Raw genomic sequence first — 13921 nt, 5'->3', positions numbered from 1 at the left:
AGAATTTGACATTGAGCCCAATTTGCTCCATGAAAATCCAGTCGCTGCTAAAATGACGACTTGGAAATGTTAAAGGGCCATTTGGCCATCTAGAAAGCTGATGAAAGGTGAGAAAATTAGATGGTAATGGCGAACCTGAATACAGTGTTATGAGGAGTGTTGATGTATGTAAAATTTTAAAGGTTTGTAAAAACCGTATAAAATAAAAAAAAATATATATATATACGAAGCATTCATTGGGGATTTGTTCTTGTGTCACATGTTGTAGAGAGTGCATGTATGTTTCCACATGTATGAAATCTGGAAGATTTCATTTATAGGTATGTTTTTGTTTTCCAGTATTTGTAGTAAGTACATTAGAAATAAAATTCTTGTGGATCTTTCTGTGAGTTTATAGTGAATTTCACCATTCCAGCACAGAAGTCCAATTGTTGTCTTATTCCATAAACACTATACGTGTTGTCAGGATTGTTTGTTGTGTTTCTATGAAGTACTAACATTTGCAAACACAATGGGTCTGTACTGTGTAAGTAAATGTTGTCAACAATTAGTGGTAATTGAAATAGAATATTCATTGCTACATTTGCGTAGCAACTTACACCAGCTATATTTGAGAGTTTAAATGGACCAGGTAGTTCTGTATCTGACTGCCTTTTTTGGGAGTTTGTCTTCCTTCTTTGAAGAAGTACCTGGTTTACTTTCCCTAATTGATTCTTTTTTGCTTGTGGTACTTGATGAAGTATTAGTTTTTTTACTCTCTATGGAGGATTTGCTGTGACATCCTGTTGCATTTCTGCTTGATTTATTTTTCTTTTATAACGTTTTACTTTTTGTGGAACAGAATATGTGTTTAGATGGGGGTGTCTAGTGAGCGAAGTCTATTGTATTCTAAAATGCAAGGAATATCAGCGTTTACTTTACTTGCTTCAAAGTTGATTAGAAATAGACCGTCAAGTGTACGTAAGCGTGATAGTGCTACGTAGCTCATGCCTTCTTTAAAGACTGTGTTACCAATATCGATCATTGCTTTGTCTAGGGTAAGACCTTATGATTTATGAATCGTGACTGCGTATGCAAGAGTTACAGAAAATTGTTCTCTGCGTACATACATGTCTTTGAATAGAAGGAATCGAGCTGTTGAGCGTACTATCCTTTTTACTTCTGAAAGTTTGTCAAAGAGAATATTGACAAACTTTTTTTTGTTGTCTTTTGGGTATGTTTGAAAGCCAACAACTGTACCCAGTGCTCCATGAACTAGTCCTTGGAGGTTACGTTTAAGCATTACTCTGCAAATTAAGGATAATTTTAATATATTTTCTAAGCCTGCTGTGTTTGAGATTGATTTTTCTAAACTATTTAGTCTTGTTGTGGCTTGGTCACACATGGGTAGTGTCATACCATGTACATCTAGTTTGTCTGTGGCGCTAATTTCCATGATTGGTTGCATTTCTTTACTTAACATTATTTCATTGAATTTTAAACAGTTTGCAAGAGATGGCATTAAGGCCATACAATTGACATTTTTGTGGGCTAATTGTTCCATAACATCTGTAGCACATGCATTATCGCCATAAAATGTATGAATATGCCAGGTTTTCAATATTGCTTCTGCTTCTTTAGAAAGTATACCAACTCTGATACTTTTTAAGATGTTGGCATAAGTGAGATCTGCAGATTGACGCATGTTTTCTGTTAATTCTCTGTATTGGAAATGTTGCCAAAGCTTGACATTTCCAATGCTGCCAACAGTTTTACGGCAGAGTTTGTGTCCTAATGTTTTAAAAATAGGCTCACCTTTTACTGGTGACAATTGAAGAAGATCTCCCAAAACAATAATGTGTTTTCCTGCAAAGAGCTCTTCATAGTTTGCTTTGAGTACTTCTTGTAATCTGAGGTGAATCAAAGCCAACATTAGGTTGGAGACCATGCTCACTTCATCTATTAGTAGCATTTTCATTTGTTTCAATACTCTGCGTAGTTCCATTGCAGCTTCTGCAGAAAGTTTGTAATAGTCTAATTTGATTTGATGTTCTACTGGCAATAGTAGTGACAACAGCTGACAGTTTGTTGTTTGTCAATTGTTGAAGGAACTTACTGATGATTTTGATTAGGAATGTTTTGCCAGAACCAGCTTCACCACTGACGTACAGTAGTATAGGTTTATAATTATGGCAGGAACATTCTTTATTTTCATGTTGTACACCATGTGCAATTTGTTTTGTTACTTCTTGAAAAATGCTACGTTGCTCATTGTTTAGTTTTGATTGTAGTATAGTTAAGTCTTCTTTATCGTCATACTGACACATGGTGTTTTCTACTTCTATCATAGCTAATTCTGCCTCATTTATTATTAGTGGTTCTCCCAGTGGTTCTTGGCTTCCTATTACAGAAGGTTGACTACTGTCAGGAGTTTCTTTATCTAGTTGGGCCTGGAGTTCTTCTTCGTGTTGCTGTTCATTGTGCAACATTGTTTTGTACTGTGTAAAGTTTAAATTAGTTATAGTGATTTCATTTGTTTTGAAAGCATCTTCATATGAGTCATAGATATCTAGTATTTCTTCTTCTTTTCTCCATGGTTTAAAGAGTTGTAGCAGGGACATGTAATATACTTCTTTATGTTGAGGAGTCTTTAATGACAATTTGATATGATTAATTAAATTTGATTTGGTGAGTTTAACTAAGCTGCCTTCACAGTTTGTCAATCTGTATTTACCTTTTTTTTCATCAGGTTTTATATTATTTTTGTATGTGTAGTTTCTGGGTTATGTGGTATAGGCACATGGTTTCCAAAGTATTACTTCTGTTTGGGTAGTATGTGTCCAATAAATTGTTTTTTAAAATGTCTTGGCTGTTGGGATCATGTTTGGCTATTGTTTCTATATCTTCGTATGATTTTAGAACTCTTTTTCTAGATTTAGCTAGACCAAGACTTAGCCATACTATATTTTCAGATTAACCACACAATGCAGTACCAGTTAAATGATCAGCTGCTTCATATGATCCACATTCTCTATGGGAGAGCATTTTCATGCCCAAGCTGTATAATTTCTGAGACACTGTTTTATCTGATGACAGGTCATTCCAGAGGTCTTGGAACTCTGTCTTTTCTGCTTTGGTTAAGTATGTTGTAATATATCGTGCATCTGCAGTAGAATTGTCTGCAATGTACTGCACATCTATGTTTGCATTCCATAAGTGGGTAATGATTGCTTTATAATCATTGATATATTTGTATTCTTCTTTTATTTTTATGTAATATGTATTTTTAGGTGACTTACCTTTAACACTATGTCTAACTGAAGACATGAGGTTGTTCACTTGACCTGTATTTGTAACTGTTCTAGGGAAACCAAATCGGCATTTGGTGTAGTAGTTCCCTTTGTTTTTGTATTTGCGACAATATTTTCCACATTTGTGTCTTTGAAATTGTAAGATTTGTGCATGAAGATCACTATGTGTTGCTTCCAATGGAATTTCACAAGTGGCATATTTTTCAATAAACTGTAAAACAGTGGCATCACTGCATTGACCAAATTTAGGAGCATCTTTAATCCATAAAAGCATGTGGATATGTGGTTCTCCTCTGGCTTGGTATTCTTTTCTCCAAAAGAAGTGTTGCACTTCTCCAAGGGGAGGAACAGTTTTATTAAAAATAAAATGTAGCATAGCAATGAAGCGATGGTGAAAATATCTTGAAACATTAACAGGATCCAAAGAACAAAGTTCTCCATGCGTTAGTATATCTATGTTTGTTTTGTTTTTGTTTGATATGTGTAGGAAATCATTTAAATCTTCCCATGCATATTGTGTACAACTTAATGTAACAAACCAAGTGGGTGGGCCAAGGTTTCTGATCATACAACGTACATCTCCATGACGTCGAAACCAGTACTCTTTAGTACCATGCATATTTGCTAATAGATTTGTAATATTTGATTGTAAAACCTCATCCTTTTGTAACTCCGTAACATAAAGTTGCTATTTCACTTTCAAAGAGTAGGTGGAATATGTATTCCACATTTTGTCTGAATCTGGGATCTTCAGAATACATCAGTAATGAGCGGTATTCTGATGCTGATATTTGAATAGGTCTATCATCGTGCCTAACTCCTTTGCCAGTAGGAAAGAGTAGAGGAAAAGCACGTGCTTCTATACTTTTTTCCCATATGCTGATTGGTGATCCTTTTGTTTGACGCATTTGGTATGTTTCCAGTGCATCTTCTATGGTGTCATTAGAGTGCAAAGGATGAATTGTGTAATGGTCTAAAGTATTTGATATTGTAGCAGGATATAGCAGCTCAAATTGGCAAGTTTCTTGTGTTTCATGAATTATTTCTGTTGTAGCCTTCAAGTTTTCTTCAATATTAATTTCTTTGTAATATTCATTATTCTCTTTAAGATATTGCAAGGCTTGTCTAACTTTATGTAAATCTACCAGCTGTTGCCATATTGTTTTGTCTTTTGTAGGTACTCCATTTACTAAGATAACTAAAGATTGCTGCATTGGACGTTGCACTCGTAGAGTATGCACATTTTCTTTTAGATCTAATGGTAAATAAACTACTTTTCCACGGATGCCTTTTACCAATTCAGAGGGAGGTAATTTTGCTGTTTTTGGTTGAAGGCGTATTATTGCTTGAAATGGGTGCACTGTTTGAATTATGATGCTCTCATATAAATTAAGTTGTTGTAGGGGTTTTGGTAGTGGGTATAATTCCAAATTATTTGTGATAGCACGTGAAGGAGTTTGGTTGTTGTCAAGTTTTGTAGTGCAGTAACTGCAAAGTATTAAGGGGTCAGTTATTTCGTATTTGTTTTCTGCTACAAGGTAGAGACCTAATTCAAGCCATTTAGAATCTTCATTGTCTTCTATTTTGTATGATAGGTCTACAGTTTTTGTGTTACTTTCATAAAAAACACTGCGGCAACATACACACACATGGTTTGGTACTTCAGCTGATGTACTTTTAAATTGTATTATTTCTTTTTTGTATGTGTTTAGTAAAAGGTTACTATGTGTAGAATTGTTGCTAATTTGGTTTAAAGCTATTTCATTCTGTAAGTGGCTTTCACTTCCAAAATATCTTTTCTGGATATAGTCAATTTCTTCAAGTAGGTATTTTGCTGTACCATGTAGAAGAATGTTATTTAAATTTGCTGGTGCTAAAGCAGGACTTTTAGCATAGTACAGTTTATAGACTAGATTTCTTATAGTTGAATGATGTGTTGATATCCTTTCGATATCATGGAAGGTGGTTTTTACAAGTAGGTCCTGTAATGCAGGCCAATGAATGTCCTTGTAGTCCTGTGTACTTGCGTACTGGACAGGTATCCATATTTTGCAGTAGTTTATTTTTGATTTTGTCTTTGCTTTTTACATATTGAATGAGGAATTAGCGTAAAACCTTGAAACATTGTTTGGTAATGTTTCCCATTGAGGTGCATGGCCATTTGTACACTAGATAATCTGATTCAGTTGAATGGAGGGGTAATTCTAAGTTTTCAGGGCATATTTTTGTAAGGAGTACTTCTTGTTCCATTATGGTATTATTCACTTTTTCATGACCTCGACCACTGCTATGTATGGCAATTGTATTTGTTTACTTTTGTTTGTATGCTTCTTCATTAAAGTATTGTTCTGTGCTCGTAGTGTGATTCCATTCACCTCCGCAGATACTTAAGAAGTTCTTTCTGTTGACATTTCGTTTATTGAGAAGTCTTTTTTGTAATTTAGTTATTAGTTTTGTTAGTGGTTGTTTAACACTAAGATAAATAACTTTCTTTTGAGAACAATTGCACTGTCTATCAACGCTTCTAAGATGAATTTCCTACGATAGGCTTTGAGCGTTGAACCTGGTTTCTCTCCTGTTTTTATAAGATTTTGAAGGACTTTGTGACGGAACATTTTGGCTAAAACACTTTTCTTGGTATGCTTACTTTGAACTATATCAAGATTTAAAGAAGCAGTTTTATCTGCAGTGATAGCTGATTTTCTACTAATTGTTTTTTGGTTTGGTTTACATTTTGATAGAGGAGGCAAAGTTTTTGTACTTGAAACTTCTTGTGTTTCACTAAATGACTGTATTAGCTGTTTTGTTTCAACTTTTTTTACAAATTCTGCTAGAGATGGATGCTTATGTTGGACACTTTTATTTTCATTTGCTCTACTTCTGCGTTGCTTTCTACGGATTTGACTTTTGGTAGGTATTCTTTAGGGTCTGTTGAAAAAAATAAAGAAGGTATGGGTTGGGGTGTTCTGCAATGTATGCGTGCTGTGTGCATGAGTGTTTGAGTAAGATGATAAAGATGTATTATAATGGTATGTGATTGTGCATTGGGAACTACAACTAGTAGGGATGGGTATTCTTGAATTTATGTGCCACAAAACTGGGGTTCAGATGACAGAAAAAAAGTAAGCTAGTGGTGTGGAGAAGTACAATTAAAACAGTTGTTCGTTCTATAATATCAAAATTCTAGCGGTTGAGTTGGGTAATTTGTGTGTCCAAAAATAGGAATTTGTGGGCCATTCTGGCTGTAAATCGCTGTTGAAGACATGGGGATTTTTGTACAGAATGGTGCACAATCTCTATTTTTGGCACAGAAACAGGTTACTTCTTAGTTCTTTTTTGTTCTTCAAATTTGCTGCTTCTTTTCAGGAGAATGGTCTTCACTGCAATTGTAAAAGAAACAAATTAGTAATTAACAGGATAATTCATAGAATTTCGCAGAAAAGTGTCGCAAGCGGCTGGCGCAGAGTGTCCGCGTGCGATTGTGTGCGCCAGGCACGTGCGCTAAAACCGATTTCCGTGCACAGCGTATTCATGGATTTCATGCTCCCAAACCAGCCGTGGCGCAGAGAATCGCAGCGACCCTGCAGCAGCACCAGTAACGCCCCCAAGAACGCCCTCACGCAAGGAAAAGCCATCAACATCGCTAAATCATCGCAAAGGGCTGCGCTAACCCTGGACCAGTTTACAGGGCTGCCAAACAAGGAACGCAAAGCGGGCAACCTTCATATCAGGAGTACGCGGGAAGTTTTACACGCGATTAGCCAGGGTACGTGTATTACAGGGGTACGCGGGAAGTTCAACACGCGATTGTCCAGGGTACGTGTATTACAGGGGTACGCGGGAAGTTCAACACGCGATTGTCCAGGGAATGTGTATTACAGGGGTACGCGTGAAGTCTTACATGCGATTAGCCAGGGCACCTGTAATACAGGGGTACGCGGGAATAATCACACGCGATTTGGCAGGGTACGTGAATTACAGGGGTGCGTGGGAATTATCACACGCCATTTTGCTGGGTACGTGTATTACAGGGGTGCGTGGGAATTATCACACGCGATTAGGCTGGGTGGGTCCTCACAGGTGTTCCCTGTACACCCTCCACGGCCCCTGCAGGCAGCCCACAAAACAGGGGACTACCCTGCACACCTGCTCATGTCCCCCTGCACCCCCACCCCCCAGCCACCAGGGGCACCCACCACCAGGCCCCCACCCATGTCTCCTACCACCCCCACCCCCCAGCAGTGCAGGGGCATCCTCCACCAGGCCCCCACCCATGTCTCCCACCACCCCCACCCCCCAGCCACCAGGGGCACCCTCCACCAGGCCCCCACTCATGTCTCCCACCACCCCCACCCCCCAGCCACCAGGGGCATCCTCCACCAGGCCCCCACCCATGTCTCCTACCACCCCCACCCCCCAGCCACCAGGGGCAGCCTCCACCAGGCCCCCACCCATGTCTCCTACCACCCTCACCCCCCAGCAGTGCAGGGCCATCCTCCACCAGGCGCCCACCCATGTCTCCCACCATCCCCACCCCCCAGCCACCAGGGGCACCCTCCACCAGGCCCCCACCCATGTCACCCACCACCCCCACCCCCCAGCAGTGCAGGGGCATCCTCCACCAGGCCCCCACCCATGTCTCCCACCACCCCCACCCCCCAGCCACCAGGGGCAGCCTCCACCAGGCCCACACCCATGTCTCCCACCACCCCCACCCCCCAGCAGTGCAGGGGCATCCTCCACCAGGCCCCCACCCATGTCTCCTACCACCCCCAGCCCCCAGCCACCAGGGGCAGCCTCCACCAGGCCCCCACCCATGTCTCCCACCACCCCCACCCCTCAGCAGTGCAGGGGCAGCCTCCACCAGGCCCCCACTCATGTCTCACACCACCCCCACCCCCCAGCCACCAGGGGCACCCACCACCAGGCCCCCACCCATGTCTCCTACCACCCCCACCCCCCAGCACTGTGGGGCACCTGCCAGCAGGCCCCCACCCATGTCCAACCCATGTCTCCCACCACCCCCACCCCCCAGCAGTGCAGGGGCATCCTCCACCAGGCCCCCACCCATGTCACCCACCACCCCCAACCCCCAGCCACCAGGGGCACCGTCCACCAGGCCCCCACTCATGCCCAACTCATGTCTCCCACCACCCCCACCCCCCAGCACTGTGGGGCACCCTCCACCAGGCCCCCACCCATGTCACCCACCACCCCCACCCCCCAGCCACCAGGGGCACCCTCCACCAGGCCCCCACTCATGCCCAACTCATGTCTCCCACCACCCCCACCCCCCAGCACTGTGGGGCACCCTCCACCAGGCCCCCACCCATGTCACCCACCACCCCCACCCCCCAGCCACTAGGGGCACCCTCCACCAGGCCCCCACCCATGTCTCCCACCACCCCCACCCCCCAGTCACCAGGGGCACCCTCCACCAGGCCCCCACTCATGTCTCCCAGCGTGCTACGTGTATTTCAGGGGTGCGCGGGAAGTTTTACCCGCGATTTCAGCAGGGTACGTGTATTTCAGGGCTGCGCGGGAATTCTCACACGCGATTTGGCTTGGTACGTGTATTACAGGGGTGCGTGGGAAGTTACACACGCGATTAGGCTGGGTGGGTCCTCACAGGTGTTCCCTGTACACCCTCCACGGCCCCTGCAGGCAGCCCACAAAACAGGGGACTACCCTGCACACCTGCTCATGTCCCCCTGCACTCCCACCCCCCAGCCACCAGGGGCACCCACCACCAGGCCCCCACCCATGTCTCCTACCACCCCCACCCCCCAGCAGTGCAGGGGCATCCTCCACCAGGCCCCCACCCATGTCTCCCACCACCCCCACCCCCCAGCCACCAGGGGCACCCACCACCAGGCCCCCACCCATGTCTCCCACCACCCCCACCCCTCAGCAGTGCAGGGGCAGCCTCCACCAGGCCCCCACTCATGTCTCCCACCACCCCCACCCCCAGCCACCAGGGGCACCCACCACCAGGCCCCCACCCATGTCTCGGCCCCCACCCATGTCTCCTACCACCCCCACCCCCCAGCACTGTGGGGCACCTGCCAGCAGGCCCCCACCCATGTCCAACCCATGTCTCCCACCACCCCCACCCCCCAGCAGTGCAGGGGCATCCTCCACCAGGCCCCCACCCATGTCACCCACCACCCCCACCCCCCAGCCACCAGGGGCACCCTCCACCAGGCCCCCACTCATGCCCAACTCATGTCTCCCACCACCCCCACCCCCCAGCACTGTGGGGCACCCTCCACCAGGCCCCCACCCATGTCACCCACCACCCCCACCCCCCAGCCACCAGGGGCACCCTCCACCAGGCCCCCACCCATGTCTCCCACCACCCCCACCCCCCAGTCACCAGGGGCACCCTCCACCAGGCCCCCACTCATGTCTCCCAGCGTGCTACATGTATTTCAGGGGTGCGCGGGAAGTTTTACACGCGATTTCAGCAGGCTACGTGTATTTCAGGAGTGCGCGGGAATTCTCACACGCGATTTGGCTTGGTACGTGTATTACAGGGGTGCGTGGGAAGTTACACACGCGATTAGGCTGGGTGGGTCCTCACAGGTATTCCCTGTACACCCTCCACGGCCTCTGCAGGCAACCCACAAAACAGGGGACTACCCTGCACACCTGCTCATGTCCCCCTGCACCCCCACCCCCCAGCCACCAGGGGCACCCACCACCAGACCCCACCCATGTCTCCTACCACCCCCACCCCCCAGCAGAGCAGGGGCATCCTCCACCAGGCCCCCACCCATGTCTCCCACCACCCCCACCCCCCAGCCACCAGGGGCACCCACCACCAGGCCCCCACCCATGTCTCCCACCACCCCCACCCCCCAGCAGTGCAGGGGCAGCCTCCACCAGGCCCCCACTCATGTCTCCCACCACCCCCACCCCCCAGCCACCAGGGGCACCCACCACCAGGCCCCACCCATGTCTCCTACCACCCCACCCCCCAGCACTGTGGGGCACCTGCCAGCAGGCCCCCACCCATGTCCAACCCATGTCTCCCACCACCCCCACCCCCCAGCAGTGCAGGGGCATCCTCCACCAGGCCCCCACCCATGTCACCCACCACCCCCACCCCCCAGCCACCAGGGGCACCCTCCACCAGGCCCCCACTCATGCCCAACTCATGTCTCCCACCACCCCCACCCCCCAGCACTGTGGGGCACCCTCCACCAGGCCCCCACCCATGTCACCCACCACCCCCACCCCCCAGCCACCAGGGGCACCCTCCACCAGGCCCCCACCCATGTCTCCCACCACCCCCACCCCTCAGTCACCAGGGGCACCCTCCACCAGGCCCCAACTCATGTCTCCCAGCGTGCTACGTGTATTTCAGGGGTGCGCGGGAAGTTTTACACGCGATTTCAGCAGGGTACGTGTATTTCACGGGTGCGCGGGAATTCTCACACGCGATTTGGCTTGGTACGTGTATTACAGGGGTGCGTGGGAAGTTACACACGCGATTAGGCTGGGTGGGTCCTCACACGTGTTCCCTGTACACCCTCCACGGCCCCTGCAGGCAGCCCACAAAACAGGGGACTACCCTGCACACCTGCTCATGTCCCCCTGCACCCCCAGCCACCAGGGGCACCCACCACCAGGCCCCCACCCATGTCTCCTACCACCCCCACGCCCCAGCAGTGCAGGGGCATCCTCCACCAGGCCCCCACCCATGTCTCCCACCACCCCCACCCCCCAGCCACCAGGGGCAGCAGGCAGTCAGGCAGCAGCAGGTGGGAGCGTGCTCGGGGCTCTGGGGGGCAGTAGTTCGGCCTTCCGGGCAGGAGCGTGGTATTCCGTGTGCATACGCGTGGCCAGCTTGGTACGGAGTGATTTGGCACGTGAAAATCCTGCACGTCAGCGTGAAAACCGAGGAAAGGCCCTCAGCGCGTAAGCGCGTCTGTGATGTTACCCGCACAGGTGTTTCCCACACAGCACGTGATGACAGAGCACACGTGGAAAGACTGCACGTCAGAGTGTAATCTCGTGTGATTGGTGGAAATGGCCCTACACGCAGAAGTGACAAAGCGTGTGATTGGGGGAAATGGCCCTACACGCAGAAGTGACAAAGCGTGTAATTGGTGGAAATGGCCCTACACGCAGAAGTGACAAAGCATGTAATTGGTGGAAATGGCCCTAGCGCGTACACACCGCGTAAGTGACGCAGGACGTTTGGGCCTGTATAAAAGGTACGTGTAGAACACGTTTTCCTTGTACGTGCTTTTCGTGGAGAGCGAGTGGGTGAATTCTGTACTTCTTGTCGTTTCACACGCGATTTACTTCACGGCGTTTCAAGTTCGTATTCCCTGTTACCTTTGACAGCTTTTTCTCTTTTTTCTCTTTTACTGGTTTACCTGGGCCTGTTCCCTCAAACAGTGTTCCCTTCTACTGTTGTCCTGTCTCCTCAGACAGCGTACAAATCTTCTTTTGGCGGGGGTGTTGCCAACCAAACGTGCTCTCGTTTATCAGGCAGACGGTGAGTCACGCACGTATCTAACATCTGTGCTTGCCCCGTGTGTAGCCTACCCCTTCAGAGGTCACTCTAGGCTGCGTGTGACACGCATACGTACATTCTTGTGTTACTGGGTGCCACAGCGTAGTGCAGGTTTTTCTTTCTGCACACGTGGTCTAGGAGGGGTTGCGTGCACGTCATCTCCCTTTTTTGGGGCTCCTGTGCGTAGCGTGACCCGTCATCTTTCCCCAGGGGTTACAATCAGCCTTGCAAGAGCACTAGGGTACAATTACCATCTGGTACCCAACCCCTTTGACCCCCAATTGCCCAGGACAATAGTTTACAGCCACTCCCATACGCACATTTACATCAGTGCCATGGCTGGGAGGCGAGGATTCCGTAAGGGTGGCAAAGGTGGAAGAGCCACAAGTGGTGGCCGTGGTGGATCCGGTAGGGGAAGTGGTCGTTACTTGCAGGGTGAGCCTGTCCCCCCATGTGTGGAGGACCAGTCAAGGGCACCCATAATCCCCCCCCCTCCCGTTGAGGCTGATGTGGCTGACACCATCCATGCTCAGCCCTTGTTGGACCAGCCCATTGTGGCACCAGATCTGGCTGACTCCATGGCTGACTTCCAGGTCAGCAGGCCTATGACACGTGCGCTGGTGCACGTTGATGTCACCATGCCACGTGCATCTGGGCCAGCAAGGTCATCTGCTGCACCAAGGAGGCAGGGCGGAGAGGCTGCAGGGGCAGCTGCGGCTCCATCCACCCCAGCCCTCACACACCCAGCCAGGACAGTGTCGGTCCTAGTCCATGCTGCTGACATTCCCCCTGACACCATCACACTAGAGCCAATGCCTGCACCAACTCCCATGCTGAGTGTGCAATCCCACACTCCTGATACAGAGTCCACCAGGGCTCCTGCCCCTAGTGTCCAGAGCGGCGCAGGACACTCAGGATCACCACCACCTTCCAAGCGGAAGAGGAAGAGTGCTCGTCCGGCACAAGCTGATGCCCCAGACACGGCTACACAGTCCGGCCCGTCCAGGAAGCCCAGCTTCACGGATGACGAACTGAATGCACTTGTCGAGTATGTGTCCGGACATGACAACGAGATGGTCATTGTTGCAGGATCCAAGACCACACCTGCACAACGCCAGGCACACTAGCAGACCGTTGCGGACATCGTAAGTGCCCTTGGAATCGTGAGGCGCACAGCCAATGATTGCTATAAGCGCTGGAATGACCTAAAGCGCAGGGCAAAGAGTAAGCTGGCCTCAAGTCATGCCGCAACTCTAGTGACTGGAGGTGGGTCTCCAGTAGTAGACATGGAACTCACTCCACATGAGTCAGTCGCTGGGACCTACGTCACGGAGGAACAGATCCAAGGCGTGGGAGATCTGGCTGATTACGAGGCATTGTCCGGTGAGTGCACATGCATGTGTGTGTCATCCATGTGCATGGTGTGTGTGCGAGGGCTTATGTTTGTGTGCCAGGTGAGAGTGTGTGCGCCTGAGTCGTATGGGTCAGCCATGTGCTTCATGCAATCCTTCCTGCGCAGCTGCATTTGGCCATAGCAGTATCCCTTCTGCCAACAGTAGGCATCTAGCCCAACTGCACGCCAGTTGCCCTTGAAGTGTCACCTTGCCACAACATTGTTGCTTATTTTTCACTGTTCATTCAGTCAGATTGTTTGCATTCCCCCACTTTTACTAGGCATGTCGCTGTCCACTAGTCACATGTCTGACATGGCTATGGTAAAGTGGAGTGACTTTGTTACCTGGATATCATTTGTACACACATGTCCCTGTGCAATTGGACCATTTCAGACTGGCAGCTCCAGGTGAAAAATCTGACCTGTTAGAATTAGAAAAGCGATTACATGCGGGAACTGGACTGAATGAATAGGTGCTGCCCTCCTCTCCATCTTCACTCAATAGCAATGGTACATGCCATCTGTGTGATGGCATGTGTGTTTCACCTGGCAATCACAGGCCAATGTGTGATGCCACTGCCAGGCAGCATGCAGAAAATGTGTTCATCTTCCATCTTGGTGTCATCAGTGTGTGCCATTTGCCTGCACTTCATACGCAGTGAGGGTGCATGCATGGGAGGGTTTTAGTCATGTGGGACATGTGTCAATCAA

This window comes from Ambystoma mexicanum, chromosome 12, assembly GCF_040938575.1.
Source record: "Ambystoma mexicanum isolate Mex_15411 chromosome 12, UKY_AmexF1_1, whole genome shotgun sequence".
Lineage (NCBI taxonomy): Eukaryota > Metazoa > Chordata > Amphibia > Caudata > Ambystomatidae > Ambystoma > Ambystoma mexicanum.
This window is presented reverse-complemented; position numbering follows the sequence as displayed.